Source organism: Schistocerca nitens, chromosome 9, assembly GCF_023898315.1.
Source record: "Schistocerca nitens isolate TAMUIC-IGC-003100 chromosome 9, iqSchNite1.1, whole genome shotgun sequence".
In the NCBI taxonomy this organism is placed as follows: Eukaryota; Metazoa; Arthropoda; class Insecta; order Orthoptera; family Acrididae; genus Schistocerca; species Schistocerca nitens.
The window spans coordinates 434,693,347-434,715,609 of NC_064622.1; the positions used below are offsets into that span (position 1 = coordinate 434,693,347).

General features: G+C 40.7%; 1 protein-coding gene across 1 annotated transcript in view; it reads left to right on the forward strand.

Annotated features, from left to right (window-relative positions):
- LOC126202953 (ras-related protein Rab-35) overlaps positions 1 to 22,263 on the forward strand; it is a 90,901-nt gene that overhangs the window by 67,340 nt on the left and 1,298 nt on the right. The window lies entirely within an intron of this gene.

The window sequence follows — 22,263 nt, forward strand, 5'->3', positions numbered from 1 at the left end:
TCCACTGTCATATCCATACCTAAGCCCGATGAAGACAAACCCTTCCATCTAGCTACTGCTTCATTTCTCTCATTACTCATGTTTGCAAGTTGATGGAATGTAAGATTCATGCCCTGTGGGTATGGTGGCTAGAGTCTCGCGATTTTATCACCACTGCACAATGTGGATTTAGAGTGCCATTCTGCAGTTGACCATCTCGTTGCTTTGTCATCCATGTCGTGAATAGTATTCTGCAGAAATACCAAACTGTGGATGTCATTTTTTATTTGGAAAAAGCATAACACCACCTGCTGGAAGACTGATATTCTCCATACTCGCTACTTGTGGGGCTTCCAAGGCCGCCTGCCTATTTCCTACAGGAGTTTTGAAAAGACAGGGTTTTAAAGGTATGTGTGGGTTTTCCCTTGTCGGACACCTTTACCCAAGAAATGGGGTGCCTCAGGGCTCCGTCCTGAGTGTCATCCTCTTTGCTATAGCCATTAGCCCTATTATTGCCTGTCTCTCCTCCGGGCATCTCCGGCTCCCTTTTCGTTGACAATTTTGCGATCTATTGCAGTTCTCCATGGACTTGTCTCCTTGAGTGACATCGTCAGTGATGTCTCAGTTGTCTTTACTCATGATGCATCAACAATGGCTTTCGCTTTTCCACTGACAAAACCATTTGTATTAATTTCTGATGGTGCAATGGGTTTCTTCCAGTGCCTTTAAATCTTGAGCCTACTGCTCTTTGGTTTGACGAAACTATGACATTACTGGGGCTCATGCTTCATAGGGAACTTTCTTGGTCCTCCCATGTGTCTTACTTGGCCACCTAGTTCCTACGTGTCCTAAGTGGTACTGTAAGTAAGTCTATTCAAAACTAGACTAGGGGTGTTTTGTTTATGCATCTGCACATGTGTCCATCTTTCGCTGTCTAAATACAATGCACCATTGTAAATCCGTTTGGCTTCTGGCGCCTTTTTACACTAGCTCAGTTGATAGCCCCTTGCAGAAGCTGCCAAACTCCTGCTGTAATACTGATGTGATGTTCTCCTCAGCAGTTATGCATGCCATTTGTCTGCCATGCCCGGCCAACTGTCCTATACCTTTTTCTTTGAAGACTCCTTTGACCACCAGTGTAGGGTGTGTCCCTCTCCTCTGTTACGTCCTGCAGTTAGCTTTCGGTTATTGCTCCAGCAACGTAACTTCAAGCAACCTGCCACTTTCCTGATAGATGTGAACACTTCATCACCTTGGCTTTGTGAGGCGAGCCGTGTTCACCTTGGACTTCATTCGCTTCTGAAAGAAATTACGCCAGATATGGTCTATCGCGATAAGTTTCTCGACCTTTGCACGGAACTTAGCATATTACCTTTGTGTACAATGATGTCTCTCAGTCTGGCCCTGGTGATGGGTGTTTGTTCATCATTGGTACATGCGATTTTTGGTATCAGTTTCTGGAACACTGCTCCATATTTACAGCAGAGCTCTTTGCCCTTTATCAGGCCATGCAGTACATCTGGTGACACAGGCTTTTTGGCGACACAGGCTTTTTGGCGACACAGGCTTTTTGGTGACACAGGCTTTTCAATTGTGTCACCTGCTCTGATTCCCTCAGTGCCCTACGAGCATTGGTGCTGTACACATTCCATCCCTTACTGCAATGGGCCCAAGAAAGCTTCCACTTGGTCACTCTTGAAGGAGCCACTCTGATGTTTGTGGGTTCGCGGTCACGTTGTTCTTATGGGAAACGAGGCTACTGCCAAAGCTGTAGTCATCCTACCTCGGCTCCCTAGTTCTTCCATTCCTTCCTGTGATCTCCCTGTTGCCATCTGTCATAAGGTGGTGTCACTCAGGTATCACAGCTGGTCTTCTCTTCATGGGAACAAGCTCTGGAGAATTAAACATCTCCCAGCGGCTTAACTGACTTCTTGGAGTCTCTCCGCTAAGGGATTATTTTAGCTGGGTTGTGTATTGGGCACTGTCGTTTCAGCCATCGCCATTTGCTGAGTGGTGGTCCCACACCACTTTGTTCTCATTGTCATAAACATTTGATGATTCACCACTTCCTGACCGAATGCCCTTTTTTTAACCACATATGTACTAATGTATGTTTGCTGTCTGAGTTACCGGCTGTTGTAGTGAATGACACACGGGCTGTCGACCACATTTACTTTTTACCTGCCTTAGCAGTATGGCAAACTACACTTAATCTTCAGTTCAGGACATCCATTGTCTCTTTGGCATATTCTGTGGACCCTTCTTCAAGAGGAAGTCCCTGCTCTTGACTATCTTTCCTTGCATTGATTGGGCTTACCGATTAGTTGCTTTTAAATCCTTTTTCGTATTAGTGTTCTAAGGTTCTGACATGGCCACATATGACCTTAGTTGTTTTCGTTCCCGAAAACAAAACTAAACTGCAGAATCAAACTGCTTATAAACCTAAAAATTGAACTGTGTGTTACCAAGGATCTGGACATCATGGTAGTAAAACTTTTGCATATTAACTGCAGCACATATTGTATTAACTGCTTTCAAGTTTTACACCATTGTGCAAGTTTTGGTGAACTTCACAGCAGTGTGCCTCTCTCTCTCTCTCTCTCTCTCTCTCTCTCTCTCTCTCTCTCTCTCTGCATGTTGTTACAGAGAACTTTGAGAATGTCTTTTTATTGTGCAATGCTGTTGACATGCTAGTTTAATTCCAGTTTGAAGTATGGTATATTCCATGTTTGCATAGTTTGCAGTTTATGTGAACTTATTACAAAATTGTGTAAATCTGTTGCCGTAGTCCATGGTGGCTTAACCAGTGCTGGCTTCTTGTAAAGTGAGAAAACCAGTATCCATCACCATAGAGGTCACACCCAATAGCTGTGCAGCAGCCGTCAGTGATAGGTTTCCTTCCCACAGGTTACCAAGCCTGATATGGATTTCTTTACACAGGCTCCCTGTCCTGATGATACAATTCTTTTAGTGTCAGAGGACAAGACTAAAAGAGGTATCTTTTAGGATTTTAAGCTTATGTTTCCTTAAAGCTACTTGAATTTTTTAGATGTTTCGTTGATTTGATATAGAATGTCATGAGGAAAAATATACATTCTACAGACAATGTCACTGAGGGTGCTCGAATAACTGCAATAATGTCCTGTGGATTGTTGAGACTTTTCCTGAGGTAAAGGAACCTTTAATAAGCTTTATGCACCCACATGGTTCAGTAAATTCATTTTATTGACCACCAAGAGGTGACAAGTGCCCTTTCTGGAACAACACATCATGCAGTTATTCCAGCATCCTCAGTGACATAATATTTTGCCAGCAGTGTAGTTTTCCTCATGACATTCTATAGAAGTTAATGAAACCTGTAAAACTTCAAATGGCTTGAGGAAAACGTACACTTAAGATCCTAAAAGACACATCTCCTAACTTCATTCTCTGACGCTTAAAGAGTTGTATTACCTAACTTGGGAGGCTGTGTAAGGAAATCGTTATCAGGTTTGCGAAACTGTGGTAAAAAACCCACCGGTGGCTGCTGCTGTGCAGCTATTGGGTGGAGTTTCTATGGCAGTGGGAATGTAGGTTTTCTCACTTTACAAGTAACCAGTAATGGTTAAGCCACCATCAACTACAGCAACACATTCATGTAATTTTTCATCAGTTCTCATAAACCACAAACTATACAAACACAAAATATGCCATATTTCAAACTGGAATTAACTAGTGTGTTAGTAGCATTGCACAATACAAAGATGTACTCATAATTCTCTGTAACATGAATCCTTTCCAAAAAAAATATAAAGCAGACCGCTATTAACTTCCTCAAACTTGCACGATGTGACAATGATGTAAAACTTGAGAGCAATTTATACAATGTGTTTTGTGGCTGTTACGCAACAATTTTACTGCCATGATGTCCAGTGATTTGATAATACACAGTTCAGTTAAACCAGTTTGATTCTGTAGTTATCACAGCAGAAAAACAGGCTGAATTATGTCAAGAGTTGTGACAAGACACCCACTTTTTTCGCCACAGTTGTTATGACTCGATCTCACATCCTAGTCATCAGTACTTTCAACATTACCTTCCCCAGAGAAAACCAAGCAATTGTAGAGCATAATAAGACGTCAAGTTTAATTTGAGGACCAACGGCATATGCTCATATTTTAAATGCACCTCCATCTTGTCACTGGTTTTTAGGGCCTTATGTGCTGACATTGCAAAACCAAACGTAGTTTTTCAGAGGGTTTTGAACACAGTCTTCCTGAAGAAAATTGTTCGAAAGTATTTACAGCAGACTCTTTTTACGTAAAAGATGCTAAAAAATAGACTTTTTTGTGTTTTTGCAAGAACAACACTTTGTAAACTATTGGAAAGCAGTAGGAGTATGAAAGTTTGTATCTAAAACCTTGGATTGATAAGTTATACAAAGTTTCAGGTTTATCCTGCAAGCTAAGCTAAGCTTCATTTTTTTTCCAAGCTTCTCTCTCTCTCTCTCTCTCTCTCTCTCTCTCTCTCTATCTATCTATCTATCTATCTACGAGGTGCGGCTAGAAAAAAACTGGACTGATGCTGGAAAAAACATTTATTTACAATTATTTACAATTTCATGTTATCTCCTTCAATGTACTCTCCTCCTCGGTCTCTACACCGCTCCATACGAATTTTCCACTGTTCATAGCAATGCTGCAGATCATTTTCGGTAAGTCCATACATTACTTCCGTTGCTTTTTCTTTTACTGCTTCAACAGTCTCAAATCTAGTTCCTTTCAAAGCTGACTTGACTTTAGGGAAAAGAAAAAAGTCACAGGGGGCCAAATCAGGTGAGTAGGGTGGATGATCTAAGATGGGAATGTTGTGTTTTGCCAAAAAGTCTTCACTGACAACGCACTGTGAGCTGGGGCATTGTTTTGGTGAAGGATCCATGACTTTTTTCTCCACAAATCGTTCAGTTTTCTCCGTACTCGCTCACGTAGGGTAGCCAGGACGCTAATGTAGTAATGCTGATTCGCTGTTTGTCCCTCTGGTCCCAATCAATGTGCACAATCCCTTTGATGTCAAAAAAAAAAAAAAAAAAAAAAAAAAAACAATCATCATTGCCTTGAATTTCGATTTTGACATTCGTGCTTTTTTTTGTCGTGGAGAACCAGGAGTTTTCCAATGCATCGATTAGCGTTTAGTTTCGGGATCGTAAGTAAAAAACCACGATTCATCGCAAGTAATAACATTTTGTAAGAAGGTGGGATCACTTTCCTGTTCAATTGTGAGACACTTTGGAACCATTTTTGAACACACTTTGTTCATGTTGAAACTTTCATGAAGAATCTGCCTAACACTTTCCTTGTCAACTCCTGTTAACTCAGACACTGCTCTGATTGTTAAACGGCGATCTTGTCGAACAAGTTTACCGATTTTTTCAATGTTTGCATCAGTTTTTGCTGACAATGGTCTGCCAGTGCGAGTGTCATCACTGGTGTCTTCACGGCCATCTTTAAATCGTTTAAACCACTCAAACACTTGTGTTCGCGATAAACAATCATCGCCGTACACTTGTTGTAACATTACAAACGTTTCACTTGCAGATTTTCCTAGTTTGAAACAAAATTTGATGTTAACACGCTGTTCTTTCTGTACACTCAACATTTTCCGACGCACAGACAAAACGTCAACTACTTAAAACAGACGCCACGGGCAGACTGAGTGCAGGAGGCAGATGAAACTCGAGCAGTAGGCGGAGCGAGAGTCACGTGACAGGCCACGCGACTTTCAGCCTTATTGCATTCGTTTTATTGTTTCACCAGTACTAGTCCGGTTTTTTTCTAGCCACACCTCGTATCTCCTTTAAAGCTAACTTTGGCTTCAAATTATCCATATCAAAATAATTACTCAAGAAATCTTGTTCATTATCTCACTTAATAGATTACAAAAAGCTGTACAAGATGGCATAGTTTTTCTTTCTAGAAATTATTGCTGGTGATATTATGTCTCAGTCTCTGAAAATTCTGGGGGGGGGGGGGGGGGGTACTTTTGATTAGTTGTGCTATGGGTTCAAACGAGTGGCTGTCTCCAGAAGTATTGTATAGGTGAAAGTAAAACTTTTCCAGTATTCTTCAGATATGTGTGTGAATGTTGACACAGTTTCAGCAAAATCTGTGACGGTCACGCAGGAATGTTAGAGTACTTGGCATACAATGCCCCAGTGCTTACGCAACATTCGTAAGATGCAGGTATTCAAAATCCATTTTGTAATTGCAAGATAAATACTAGAACTTAAAATAAGATAATAACACTCATAGTAACGTATGCAAGGTTTGTATCTGCACAGTGTTCACTCAGTTCAGGTGATGTATTTTGCCCATATATTCAGTTTACAATAATAAACTATTTTATGCATATCAGTAAGAGAGCAGAAAAGCACCCAAGGTGCGCCACGTCACTTTTACCTTGTTGGGTGGGATCTGACATCAAAAGGCTAATGGCTAGTGGCTGCTGTAGAGCAAGGAAGCTCTGGAGTGTGAACGGTTCTTAACTTAAATCATCTGCAAGGTCTTTAATGGAAAATGTTCTTTTTATGTATGGGTTAGAAACTGAAGCAAATTATCATTTGTTCATGCAGATACCTTTCACTGACAACCGAAAAGCGATTAAAGAAATAAAGGAATGAGTAGACTCAGTCATGACTTTGTGTGTATATTCTGCTATATTTACCACTAGACCACGAGCAGATACAGCGCTGTAAAAGCTCAAGCTAAAGAAATCGTTTGTTCATTGTACAATGTTGCCAGATTGCACAGCTGGTGGGAGATAGAATTCCAAGGGGTGTCCAGCTTTATTATTCACTTTCGTAAATGTCATGGACCAAGTCTCTGCAGCAGCTTACCAGTGATCAGGTTTTATGTCGGAAATTTAGAAAGGCCCACTAAATATTTTTCTGACCCAAAAGGTCTTTATTGTTTGTTAGCCAACAGTATAATGTCTGTTGTTTGCTGTAGCACACAAGTCTTCCAGTTTTTTCTATTGGAGCAAGGTCACCGAAAAACACCTGGATATACCTGAGGATTCTGGGGAATCATTTCAGACAAATGCATTTGTTTCAACTTGTCCAGCTTAGAATCTTGATCCTGCTATTACCAATATATTGTTGATTCCTCTCTAGTTTACTGTGCTGACCACAATTTATAAATACCACTACCTCAAAATGTGTCTCATGATTTTGTAACCTTCTGTCTTCTCGTTCCACATCATTACAAAATATCGTATTCATGATCCATGGAACTAGTATTAATCTAATCTAATCTAATCTTCCTATTGCCTCAAGTTGTCATGGTGGGACATCAGCTGTGATGCTCTCTTCTGTCATCTGTATGTGATAGTGAAATGATAATTCTGCAAGGGCATGGTCCATCTCATTACTCATCCATGCAGCAGTTGACACACAGTGATGAACAACATAGTGGTCTGTGGCTGGAGTAAACTTAAATAAATGACCTTAATCAATATACTGCAGAGTGAAATTATTGACCCTGTTCACCACTACACTGAATGCCCCATGATGGTGGTGAGGGCATTTTACATGGTGAAGTAAGTATGTAAGTGGAACAAAGACAAATTGGAATCCTGGCAATGATTCAAGTGCAAATTGATAAATCCATTGACAGATGACATAGACAAAGGGCAAATTGTTATGGCCCGGTGACTGGAAATGAACATAAAGATGGTGAAGCTACAAGCAGGTGACAAGATGTTTGACATCCATGCCTAAATACAAAATGTGGTGGTCAGAGGCTTGCTAACTATGTAAAGCACTATCTGTGGCAGATCTGATGACAAGGTACAGTGTTGGTGCAGGCACAAGTGCTTTTAACAACACATTTCAGTGCACATTATTGACTAGAAGGTTCCACAGCAGCCAACCCGTATGTGTTCCCATGTTGACACAATGGGATCATCAAGATTGCATTGGGCATGGAATCATAGTGTGTGCACCTTGGATCAATGTAAACATGTCATCTGTTTGGATGAGTCACATTTCTCATTAGAACAAGTCAGTGGTTGCATCCGTATATGCTGTCTTCCAGACAAATAGCTGCTCAAAATGTCCTGCAAACCATATATGCAGACAGGTGTAATGCTGTAGGGACAGTCACCTGGGCTTCCATGGGACCTCTGGCAGGAAGCAAAGGCAGTATGACAAATGTAGACCAGATGAACATTATTGTGGACCACCTACATGCCTTTATGCACAATGTATTTCTCTTAGTGGTGGCGTCTTACAGTAGGACAAGTGTCTGTGTCACATTGCCACAATTGTAGTACAGTGGTTTGAGGAGCATATTAGTGAACTCGTGTTGATGTATCGGCAAACAGATTTGCTTTACCTGAACCTGAACACATCTGGGACATTATCGAGCTCCAGATCTGTACCCACAAACCCACAGCACATAATTTATATGAATTGTGTGAGGGTGTAGACATTTGGTGCACATATGTCCAGAAACCTACCAAGAACTTAATGAATCCATGCAATGCAGAACTGCTCCTGTGATGTGTTCCAAAGGTGGACCAGCACACTATTAAGCAGGTGGTCTTAATGTTTTGGTTCACCAATGCAGCCACAGATTCCGTATTACTCCTAGAGTAACTCTAAAATGATGATTGTAGAAACTCTCGCTTGATGTTCTATGCTTTCGTTTGTCTCCACTTCTTAGAATAACTCAGACATTCCCCTCGTCTGGGTGTCAGTGGCCAGGCATAAGAGTAAATTGAGATTGAGCTGAAAGTACTCCCTGTATTAATGAAGTCTTCATTCTCTTAAATGTGTCAGACGGTGTGTGTGTGTGTGTGTGTGTGTGTGTGTGTGTTTAGGTCTCTCTTTCCTTCTGTACCTAGATTATTACTTCTGAGAGCACTAATGCTTTACAATCGACACAATGTTTGTTTTTACAGCATGCATCACATTTACGGAGATAATAATCCATGTACTGTATGTTGTTAGCTCATTTTTCCTTTCCTGTTAACAGGTCTGGTTTGATGATTATGGCTATTGTTGTTTTATTAATCTGTGAACTGTTATTCAATAAGTTTTTATTATAGTGCGGCCTAGCTTCAGAATTGTTGCTTGGAAGAAAAAAAAAATACAAATAAAATTGGAAATGAGACGTCGCATTTCCATTTATGTTAGTGCGCAGTCCCCACCACCTTCTGTTACCAGAATTTTATTTGCTGTGCCAATCTGCTTTTCTCTGCAAGTGTTTAAAAATTTTCTACAAACCACAGTAACAGGGATTTCAAACATATATGAATGCCAAATATGTTTCTTCTGCTAGATGATGAATATAGACAAAATTTATTCACTATTTTGTTGATCAAAATTCATTACTTTTAATTCAGCTCTTGCATCCAGGAAGATTTGGTTATGGATTAATAGTGTTTGATTTGATTTGCATTGAGAAGCAGGTAATTATTATTATTATTATTATTATTTATTATATGGCCTTCATTGGACCACTCTAGTCAAAAATACAAAGTTGTAAACAAGTTGTTGCACGGAGATACAATTTGGCTCAACAATAACTTAATATGATATTTAGGTAGTATAATTATTAGAGTCTATTCTTATATGAAATGTGTTTTGCTCTTCTGTCTGCCCAATATTTCTTCATTCTTTCAGATATTTTCTTTCTTTCTTCATCTGAGACCATTCTTCCTGTACTCCTTTTATTGATTTTCATTTGTAGTCTGGTTTGTGGGCTTGCAGTATTCTGGTTTTCTCTGTCTTCTTTTTTTAGGTCATCTACTGTAATTTGGAGTTCTTTTATATCTTCCTTAATTTCTGTGATCCATTTAATGTCGCTCTTGCTATTCCACAATTTTTGTATTATTTTTTCACTAATTCTGTTTTCTGGAGTTATCATCAGATGTCCAAAGAATGAGATGCATTTCTTCCTGATTGTGCTCATGACTGGTTCTATTTTCTTATATACTGTTTCATTTTATGCTATTCTCCATTTATTTTATGCTGTTTATTTATACATGTCCTAATTATTCTTCTTTCTATTTTTAGTATTCTGTCAATTTCTGCTGTATTAGTTGTTTTGAAGATAGTTTCAGCTGCATACGTTATTTCTGGTTGTGTAACTGGTTTATAGTGTTTTAATTTTGCATCTATAAATAGGCTTTTGTTGTTGTATGTAGTTTTGGTAATGTAATTTGCGTAGTTCAGTTTTTTATTCTATTCTGCCATGATGGCTTCTCATTTAGATTGTATGTTATTATTTCGCCTAAATATTTAAATTTATCAACAATTTTGATTTCCTGTTCTCCTATTGTAATTTTGTTTGCAAGTGGTGGATCAGTTAGCATAATCTCCGTGCTCCCCCCCCCCCCCCCCCCCAAATGATATTCTAAGGCCTACTTTCTCTGTATTTCTTGTAGTGATTTCACTTGTTGCCTGGCTTCTTGAACATTGTTGGCTAGAAGAGCAAGATCAGCAGCAAACCCCAAGCAGCTTAAGCTAATATCATCTTTTGCACTTCCAATTCTTATCATCTTTGGGTTGTTCTTGGACCATTCTCTCATTATGTATTCCAGTGCAGCGTTGAACAGTAATGGTGATAGGCAGTGACCTTGTCTTAAGCCTGTTTTTTATGAGGAATGGTTCCGAAATTTCTCCTCTAAACTTCACTTTTGATTTGGTGTTTGTTAGAGTGAGTTGTGTTATTTTAGTTTTGGATGGAGTCCGAGATTTCTTAAAATTTTTAATACAGAAGGTCTGTGGAGAGTCATATGCCTTCTTAAAATCTACAAATGTTATTGCCAGACTATGTATGCCATAACCAATTTTAAACTAATTATCTGCTCTGCACAGCTTCTCCATGGGCTGAAACCTCCCTGATATTCCCCTAACTCCTGTTCTAATTGCTCCTTGATTCTTCCATATAGGATCTTGGATGGAATTTTGTATGTGCAATCTAGAAGAGAGATTCCTCTGTAGTTGTCTGGGTTGCTCTTATCTCCCTTTTTGTGTAGTGGGTGGATGATAGCTGTGGTCCAATGTTCGGGGAATCGTTCTGTTACCCAAATTTTTGCTAGAGCCATGTGTAAGGAGGTCTTGACTGTGTCACTTGCATATTTCCACATTTCAACAAAAACCTGATCTTCTCCACATGCCTTATAATTTTTTTGTTCTTTAAGAATTTTTTCTACTTGGAAAGTTGGAGGGTCTAGTTTGTTAGGTTTGGTTTTTATTGGGGTATTTATGTTGATTTGTAAGGGTTCTTTGGGTTCCTCGCAATTCAGAAGTTTGTTAAATGCTTTTGCCATTAATTTCTGCATTTTCCTTGTTACTGTGTGTCATTCTTCCATCTTCATCTTTTAGTATTAGTGTAGGGGCCTCATATTGTTGTAGTTGTTTCCCAAAGATTTTATAGTAGTTCCTGGAGTTGGTTTTATGATAATTACCTTCTATAGAGTTTATAATATCTTTATGGAATCCTCTCTTGATTCTTCTAATATTTTGTGTGAATTTTTTTCTTTCATTTTTTAGGTTGATGCCATTTTCTTCAGTTTCATGTGTTTGAAACTTTAACCATGCTTGGTGTCTATCTTCATGGAATTTTTCACATTCTGATGTCCACCATGCATGTTTCCTTCGGGGGTTCAAGGGAGCTAAATTCTCTGCTTCTTTTTTAAGATTAGTCACTAGTTGTTCTAGATCATGTGTTAATTTGATGGTTTGTGTTATTTGTTGGTATTTATTATTTTTAATTAGCTTATGTGGGTCAAACCTCCATTTTATTTTATTAGTTTTTCCGGTCCTCTTCTTTAACAGAGTGAATTTGATTTTAATTTTAATTATATAATGGTCTGAGCCTGTGTCTACTCCTCTCAGTACTTTAACATTGTGGATCTCCTTATGAAAATTTTTGTCCATACAGACATGGTCTAGCTGCCACTCCCCCTTCCTCCAGTCTTGTTTTTTCCCCGTTTTAAGTTTACTTTGCTTCCTCTTAAAGCAGGGCTTCACAACATACGTGCTCGCAGAGCAAGCTGTGAGCAGCAAGGCGCGAGCACGGAGCAGCGCGAGCACGCTACCCCCACTACCGGACCAGAGCGGAGAGGGGGGATAGTCACGTGGGGCACACAGCAGCTGCCGCCAGTCGATGTAAATCCGCGGCCACCTGCAGGGATATCACTCACGAATTATTACTGCGACAAATGAAACAAATAAAGGAGAATGTACACGTGCCACATAATTTTATTAGCTTAGTGTATGCCTCTACATTCGTATTAATTTGTGAACTGTTACACAATAAAAGGTGTCACTGAAGTGTGGGGTTCTCGGTTATCTTGTACTTTTTGCCCTTTACAATTGCGTCTATGTTCGGAGTAATTGTTCTTGTGCATTGTAGGTGCAGCGTGCAGTTTAAATTTCGATTAGACAATGCGTTTCTCAGGCGTGTCTTGTTAAATTTCATTGCAGAGAACAGTTGTTCACAAACATATGTGGAACCGATCATTGATATTATTGTAGCCGCCAGTTTGTGCAAATGAGGAAATCTATCCTGAGGGAAGCCTCTGTAGAATTCCAAAATGTTTTTCTTGTTCTGAAATTTGTCTCTGTATTCTCTGTCACACTGCAGGTCAATAATTTCTAGTTGCAGCTCAGGATGAATCTCTTCAATATTCGCTGAATATGGAGAGGAGAACAGATCAAAATCACTGTCTAATGCTGTCAGATCTTGAAAGTGTTGATCAAATTCTTCCTTAAGGGTATGTGAATAACGTTCACAGTCTTTGTGAACATCTTGCATGGATGATAATGTAGGAAAATTAGCTAGATTTCCTGTTTCCACCTGACTCACCCAAAGTATCAATTTCATTTTAAAAGCTCGTACTCGATCTATGAAATGAGTAATTAGCAGATCTTTACCTTGTAGTGAAATGTTCAAAGCATTCAGATGGCTAATTAAATCTGCTAAGAACGCGAGCTCACATTTCCATGAAGGCTCTTTCAATTAAGGAACACGCATATTATTTATTTCCATGAACATATTTATCTCATCTAATAGGCAAAAAAATCGATTTAATAATTCGCCACGACTAAGCCAGCGGACCTCGCTGTAATAAGGCTGGCTACCATACTGGCTTTCTACATACTCAAGAAAGCTTTTAAATTGCCTGTGTTGTAACCCATGCTTCCTTATATAATTGGTTGTACGAAAAACAACACTCATCACATTTTTTAGACTGATACTCTTTGCACATAAGTTTTCCTGGTGGATCAGCCAGTGAACGCCCCTTGTTTCATTCGGCACGTCAGTTTTTGCATTTTCTCCTTCAACAGCGCGACGAAACCTGATTTTTTTTTTCCCCTGCCATCGCTGGTGCACCGTCTGTAGACACTGAAACTAAAGAATTCCACGACAATCCTATATTTTCAACACTTTCTTCAACACTACTTAAAATATCACCTCCGGTTGTAGTGTTCTTCATGGCTACTACATCGAGGAGCTCCTCCCTCACCTGAAGATCTCTATTAACACCTCTAATAAATATGGTGAGCTGCGCTGTTCCTGTGATATCAACACTTTCGTCCAGAGATAGAGAATACGCCATAAAATCTTCAAGGATATTTGCAAGCTGGCTCTGGACGTCGTCTGCCATGTCCTGTAAGCGACGCATAATGGTCATGTTAGATAATGGCACAATCCGAAACTGTTCAACTTGAGATGGACACAAATGTTCCGCGGCAACTACCAAACATTCTTTTATTAAATCGCCATCAGTGATGGGGAGCAGGGATTTTGCTAAAAGCAGAGCAATTTTGTAACTCACTCTGAGAGCTGCCTCAGTTGATTTTTCTTCGTCGTCCAGATCTTATTCGGATAGCTTCCTTTTAAGTTTAATAACTTCCTGTGCACGATCTGGTCCATCACATTTTCCATTTCCGTAGTCTTTCGCGTGGTACGACATATAATGTCGCTGCAAATTAAATTTCCTAAAAGAATTCAGCGTTTTGTGACATACTAAACATTTTGCAACACCATCTTTTTCTGTAAACAGATACAATTCCTCCCAATGGGGGTTGAACTGCGAAAGCATGGTTGGGGTTACACAACGGCGACTTGACATGATTCTTAACCAGCGAAGTGACTGTTAGAGCTGATTGTAGTACTTTAAACATTACACAGTCGGCGCGAATTCAATAGGCACGCTGCGGCCCTATCCAAACGTGCGCGCGCATTTCCCCTCCCTCCCTACTCCGCGACCATGCACCTGCTCGCGAGCACGTGCCTGAGCAGACGCGAGTACTCGTGCTCAAAACCGGCCAGTTGTTGAGCCCTGTCTTAAAGTATGTTGATTTAGATATAAGGTTGTGTTCTCTGCAGAGTTCTACAAGTCTTTGACCGTTTTTGTTTGTAAATTTATGTGGACTCCAATTTCCAATTATATCTTTATATTTCCTTTCTTTTCCCAACACAGCATTGAAATCTCCCAATAAGATTTTTACATTCTTTTTATTTACTCTGTTCACAGTTTGTTCTAGAAGGTCCCAAAATTTATCTACCTATTCCTTTGTTTTTGTTAGACAATTTTTTTTTCATTTGTTGGGGCATGAGCATTTATTATTGTATACAGGTACTAATAATGGTTCTGCTGTCAAATTACAGATTGACAAAATGTTGTTCAAAAATGAAGTGTCCTTACAAACTCCTTTTCTGTACTATTTTCTGAATGCTATGGCGGCGATTCTACTGTGTACCAGGGCTGCAGGCATTCACATGCAAACAACAAAAAATTAATTATATAACTTTATTTTTTCGGGATGATGATTAAAACTTTGACTACTCCTTCTTATTTTAAGACAAGCTTAGAGTTTGTGATTGTTGATTGAACCTCATTCTTGCTCTTAATACTACTTAATCTGCTTAGTTGTAACAAAAGCAGAATTTATAAAAAGAATATGCTCCATAATTCGCACTATCAAAAAATAAGGTATGTTTGGAGACGTAGCCCATCACAGTACAATGAAAATAGTTTGTACATTGTCATGGCAATATATAATTTTAAATAGAGTTTGATAACTATCTGTACCTCTACAAACATTGGCATCTAATTCCTCTTTAAACATTCACTATTCAGCAATTTATCCTTATTTCCACAAGGGATGAAATGACTAGGTAGTTAAAAATGAGAAATAGATCACCTTTATTTCCATACGTTTACATGCTTCCCTTTACAGGCAAGTGTGTGTGTGTGTGTGTGTGTGTGAGAGAGAGAGAGAGAGAGAGAGAGAGAGAGAGAGAGAGAGAGAGAGAGAGAGAGATAGATATGGATTGCTAATGCACTATGATCAAAGGGAAACATCTTAGTTCATGTAGAACTATTTGGAGTGTTTTAAAGAAAATATAGCAACATACTTCTAATCACAGATTGAGATTAATGTACTAGTAAGTAACTTATTCCTTTTGTTTAGAATGCAAATGAAATGTGTTTGCAACAACATTTTACAGTGTCTTTTACATTTTTCACTAATATCTTCAGTTTCTTCACCATACCTCGTATCACCAAGTATACCACTTTGGAAAATAGTGTTCGTCAGATTTGAGGTCCATTCTACCATGTGATAGTCCCTTTTTTATTTACTTATTTATTATTTTTTTGTTTTAATCACTCATATTGTCTTTTAGTCTCTGATTGCTACAGACATTTTGCACACATAAGCTCATTCTTACATGTTTTTTTTCCTGAAAACTGAGTTATTTGGCAACTTATGTATGAACATTGGGCATAAGTTATGGCAGAAATGAAAAATTTCCACATCATTGAAACTTGTCTTTAAAGTCCTTGTTCATTAACTATTATTATCAGTTTCATATTTAAATTCAAACAGTGGAAACTCCAGGTAGGGATATTAGCAATGTAGGTAGAGACAGGTTGCTACTTACCTTAAAGAAGACATGTCAAGTTGCAGACAGGCATTCCAGCCCAAGATGCTAGAAATGGCAGTCGTGTGTGTGTGTGTGTGTGTGTGTGTGTGTGTGTGTGTGTGTGTGTGTGTGAGTGAGTGTGTGTGTGAGAGAGAGAGAGAGAGAGAGAGAGAGTCTCTTTTTTTACTGACTAACACTGTGGCCAAAAGTGTATTTAAGTATCTTTTAATTATGCCTGTCTGCAACTTCATGTGTTGTCTTTATGGCAATTAGCAATCTGTCGTTTTGTACACTGTTCATACTTAAATTCTTCTTTTACATATACGTAAAACACATCGATTCAGTGGGCTCACATGAAAATTCAGTACATAGACAAAAATAACATTAAACATCAGTAAAATATCTACCATATTAAAACACAAGTAAATTGTATACAGCACAAGAAATTGCAGTTATTTTGTGAAAATGGTATGGTGCTTTCCATACACATTCTCAAAACTACTACACACCATAAAAAAATCAAAGTTTCATTGGATGACAAATAATTTTAGACAGAAAAAAATGCTATAATGTTCATTTCAGATTCCAGAGTCTCGTACGAAAAAATCATAACTCGAATATAAAGTGGAAGTATCACAAGTGCTAACTCATAAACCACAAAGAAAATTGTATTAAGAACCGGATAAATGCTCAGGAATTGACTGAAACTTGTACTCAGAGCTTCAGCTTTTCAAATGATCAGTTAATTGAAACACTACTCTAAATATTGACAGGTAACACTGTAAAGAAACTTTTCACGAAAGGACATAATAAAATACAAATCATGAGTTACTTACAATCTGTAGAAAAGTGAGGTAGCATAAGCAAAAATAATAAGTTACTATAACTACATAGTTCACTACATGTGGTAGGGGGGGGGGGGGGGAGGAGACTGCAAGTGCTGGGTTCTGACCTGCCTCGATCGGTGCGCTCTAGTCATGTTGGAAGCTGCTATCCCAGTTGATCAGGTTTCACTGATTCGTATCTTCACCACCTCTTTAATAATAGTCCCAGAAACCTTTCACTCTACACAGCATCTCAGTTTGTTCCAACTGAAACTTGTGTTTTACACTGAGGCTGTGATCCACTACCGCAGATTTTTCCATTTGTCAGAGGCGAAAGCTTCTCACGTGTTCAGAGGTTGTGTGTTGCAATGCTGCACTTGTCCGATATATTGTTTTCCACGTTCACAGGAAATACTGTAGACACCCAATGTTCTTAGATCCAAGTTGACCTTCATTGAGCCCAGCATATTCCTAATTTTTGCTGGAGGACGGAAGATGATTATTATCTTGTTCTTCTCCAGTATTTTGGCAATCTTTGCTGTGGGTGGCCCTGCACATAGAAGCAGCACCTGGCCCTTGTTGTTGTCTTCGACCTGAAGTCATCCTCATCCTCCTCCTCCTCGCTCATCTTGAGGGTGCATCTAATCTGTGTTTCAGTGCAGCCATTCTTCTGAAAGGTTTTCTTCAGGTGTTGAATCTCAGTAGATAAACTGTCCTTGTCACATATGCCATGAGCTCTGCAGAAACGGGTAGTGAGCACAGATTTCCATTGTGCTGGATGATGGCAGCTGTTGGTGTTGAGGTTCAGGTGTGTGAGTGTGTGTGTGTGTGTGTGTGTGTGTGTGTGTTTTCGTTTGGTAGACAGTGTGTCCTAGTGTACCGTCCATTTTCTTCTTCATCAGGATGTCGAGGAAGGGTAGGCACCCATTTTATTCTAATTACGCTGCTGCAAACTGGGTGGACAATGGCCTCAGTGAAGGCCTTAGGGATTTCTTTTTTGTTTTTCCTAACCATTTCAACCAGGGTCATCTTGTGCTTGCATAAAAATGTAGTGGCCAGGTTGAATGTTGGTGTACCAGTTGTCTTTCATTAGGTTTCTTCCTGATCCATATAGCCTGGCTATGAGGCATTCAGTCGCATCAGATGGGGAGTTGCTCTAGTGGAAAACTCCTTCAGGTTGCTTTCTGACGTACACCTCCATGCAGAAGTTGTAGAACACATCGGCGTTGCACGTGGCAAAGATCTTGATACCGTACTTGCCCGGCTTTGTCAGGATGTGTTGAATGAAAGAGCATTGGTCACAGAAACTCTCTAGTTTCTCATCAGTCGTAACGTTGCTATCAAGGATATAACTCTCCTGGCAGTTCTAGTTAAAGTGGTCGAAGACTTCACGGATTGGACAGTGTTATTACTGTGCACCCTGAGCCTGTCAGGTACTGAGATCGTCAAACCGGCGACAGTGCAGGAGGAATCTGACTCAAGTCATGGTCATCATCAGGGGGAAAGATCTCAACACTGGTCCCATTGGTGGACCAGGAGCTTGCCAGGTTCACTTGTCCAGTTTTGAATCCTCCCATTAGATAGAGAAGCACGAGGAGAGTCATGACCTCAGATTTGTCTGTCTTCCCATTCAGACTACCTGCCTTGATCTTGTAGTTTTCAGTACACGCTCTGCCTTCTTGTAGGTGTAGTCGACAATGATCTGGACAATCCCTGTTGTAATCAAAAGGCTGAGGGCTTCATTGGGAGTCTTTGCATTTCTCATGGGTCCAGGAGCTTCTTTAATGATGTTCCAAGACCTGATTCTAACTACTGCAAATCTGGAGGATTCTTCATCCACTTGCTGACACCATTTTTTCAGAGGTAGAAGTCATCAAATTTTATCATGTCCATTGATTCCATCATTGGTAGCATCCTCATTTGAATCGATATTACATCACTCTCTGCTATTTGACCATCAGACTCCTTACCCCCATCAGCAACAGATAGTGGTTTGTGCATTTAGTGATCCTCCCCATCCTCAGCTTCCTCCTCCTCTCCCTCCTTGTTTTCCAATAGCTCTTTCAGCCTAGCATTTTCCCATCCATATAATATCTAAAATACAATATAATATGCTTAATTGCAGTATGTTGTTGTTGGGGTCTTCAGTCCAGAGACTGGTTTGATGCAGCTCTCCATGCCACTCATCCTGTGCAAGCTTCATCTCCCAGTACCTAGAGCAACCTACATCCTTCTGAATCTGCTTAGTGTATTCATCTCTTGGTCTCCCTCTACAATTTCTACCCTCCACGCTGCCCTCCAATACTAAATTGCTGATCCTTTGATGCCTCAGAACATGTCCTACGAACCGATCCCGTCTTCTAATCAAGTTGTGCCACAAATTTCTCTTCTCCCCAGTTCTATTCAATACCTCCTCATTAGTTAAATTATTCTGTAGCACCACATTTCGAAAGCTCCTATTCTCTTCTTGTCCAAACTGTTTATTGTCCATGTTTCACTTCCATACATGACTACACTCCATACAAATACTTTCAGAAAAGACTTCCTGACACTTAAATCTGTACTCGATATTAACAAATTTCTCTTCTTCAGAAATGCTTTCCTTGCCATTGCCAGTCTACATTTTATATCCTCTCTCCTTTGATCTTCATCAATTATTTTGCTCCCCAAATAGCAAAACTCATCTACTACTTAAGAGTGTGTCATTTCCTAATCTAATTCCCTCAGCATCACCTGATTTAATTTGTTTGCATTCCATGATCCACATTTTACTTTTATTGATGTTCATTTTATATCCTTCTTTGAAGACACTGTCCATTCCGTTCAACTGCTCTTCCAAGTCCTTTGCTGTCTCTGACAGAATTACAATGTCATCGGCGAACCTCAAAGATTTTATTTCTTCTCCATGGGTTTTAATACCTACTCCGAATTTTTCTTTTGTTTCCTTTACTGCTTGCTCAATATACAGATTGAATAACATCGGGGAGAGGCTACAACCCTGTCTCACTCCCTTCACAACCACTGCTTCCCTTTCATGCCCCTTGATTCTTATAACTGCCATCTGGTTTCTGTACAAATTGTAAATAGCCTTTCGCTCCCTGTATTTTACCCCTGCCACCTTCAGAATTTGAAAGAGAGTATTCCAGTCAATATTGTCAAAAGCTTTCTCTAAGTCTACAAATGCTAGAAACGTAGGTTTGCCTTTCCTTAACCTTTCTTCTAAGATAAGTCATAGGGTCAGTATTGCCTCACGTGTTCCAACATTTCTACGGAATCCAAACTGATCTTCCCCGAGGTTGGCTTCCATCAGCTTTTCCATTCGTCTGTAAAGAATTCCTGTTAGTACTTTGCAGCTGTGACTTATTAAACTGATAGTTCTTTAATTTTCACATCTGTCAACACCTGCTTTCTTTGGGATTGGAATTACTACACTCCTGGAAATTGAAATAAGAACACCGTGAATTCATTGTCCCAGGAAGGGGAAACTTTATTGACACATTCCTGGGGTCAGATACATCACATGATCACACTGACAGAACCACAGGCACATAGACACAGGCAACAGAGCATGCACAATGTCGGCACTAGTACAGTGTATATCCACCTTTCGCAGCAATGCAGGCTGCTATTCTCCCATGGAGACGATCGTAGAGATGCTGGATGTAGTCCTGTGGAACGGCTTGCCATGCCATTTCCACCTGGCGCCTCAGTTGGACCAGCGTTCGTGCTGGACGTGCAGACCGCGTGAGACGACGCTTCATCCAGTCCCAAACATGCTCAATGGGGGACAGATCCGGAGATCTTGCTGGCCAGGGTAGTTGACTTACACCTTCTAGAGCACGTTGGGTGGCACGGGATACATGCGGACGTGCATTGTCCTGTTGGAACAGCAAGTTCCCTTGCCGGTCTAGGAATGGTAGAACGATGGGTTCGATGACGGTTTGGATGTACCGTGCACTATTCAGTGTCCCCTCGACGATCACCAGTGGTGTACGGCCAGTGTAGGAGATCGCTCCCCACACCATGATGCCGGGTATTGGCCCTGTGTGCCTCGGTCGTATGCAGTCCTGATTGTGGCGCTCACCTGCACGGCGCCAAACACGCATACGACCATCATTGGCACCAAGGCAGAAGCGACTCTCATCGCTGAAGACGACACGTCTCCATTCGTCCCTCCATTCACGCCTGTCGCGACACCACTGGAGGCGGGCTGCACGATGTTGGGGCGTGAGCGGAAGACGGCCTAACGGTGTGCGGGACCGTAGCCCAGCTTCATGGAGACGGTTGCGAATGGTCCTCGCCGATACCCCAGGAGCAACAGTGTCCCTAATTTGCTGGGAAGTGGCGGTGCGGTCCCCTACGGCACTGCGTAGGATCCTACGGTCTTGGCGTGCATCCGTGCGTCGCTTCGGTCCGGTCCCAGGTCGACGGGCACGTGCAACTTCCGCCGACCACTGGCGACAACATCGATGTACTGTGGAGACCTCACGCCCCACGTGTTGAGCAATTCGGCGGTACGTCCACCCGGCCTCCCGCATGCCCACTATACGCCCTCGCTCAAAGTCCGTCAACTGCACATACGGTTCACGTCCACGCTGTCGCGGCATGCTACCAGTGTTAAAGACTGCGATGGAGCTCCGTATGCCACGGCAAACTGGCTGACACTGACGGCGGCGGTGCACAAATGCTGCGCAGCTAGCGCCATTCGACGGCCAACACCGCGGTTCCTGGTGTGTCCGCTGTGCCGTGCGTGTGATCATTGCTTGTACAGCCCTCTCGCAGTGTGCGGAGCAAGTATGGTGGGTCTGACACACCGGTGTCAATGTGTTCTTTTTTCCATTTCCAGGAGTGTATATTCTTCTTGAAGTCTGAGGGTATTTCACCTGTCTCATACATCTTGCTCACCAGATGGTAGAGTTTTGCCAGGACTGGCTCTCTCAAGGCTGTCAGTAGTTCTAATGGAATGTCGTCTACTCCCAGGGCCTTGTTTCGACTCAGGTCTGTCAGTGCTCTGTCAAACTCTTCACTCGGTATCATATCTCCTATTTCATCTTCATCTACATCCTCTTCCATTTCGATTCAGCACACCATACACCAATTTTTAAATCATGTAACGGCTTTTGCATTATGCCATGGGGGATTCTCTGTAGCTCAGCGTCTTGTGTTTTGTGAACTAACGTAACCCGACATATGAAACCAAGCTTCATCCATCAAAAAAAGGAGGAATGGATCAACATGTCCCCCAGCAACATTTACCAGCAACCAATTACAGTAATGTGTACTCTTACCCTTGTCCGCTTCTTTTATTTGCTGAACAACACTCACAGAGTAAGGTTTCATTTTTAAGCCATGAAAGATGCATTGACGTGACCTGCGAGATATTCCACATTGCTGTGATAATCGTCGTGTTGACTTGTAGGAACTACTTTCAATGTGTGCCATCACGCTTTCCACAACTTCAGGTGTACGTACAGTCGGTGCCTTATTTCTCTTTGAATTAACAACACTGCCTGTCGAACACCACTGTCTCACTAGA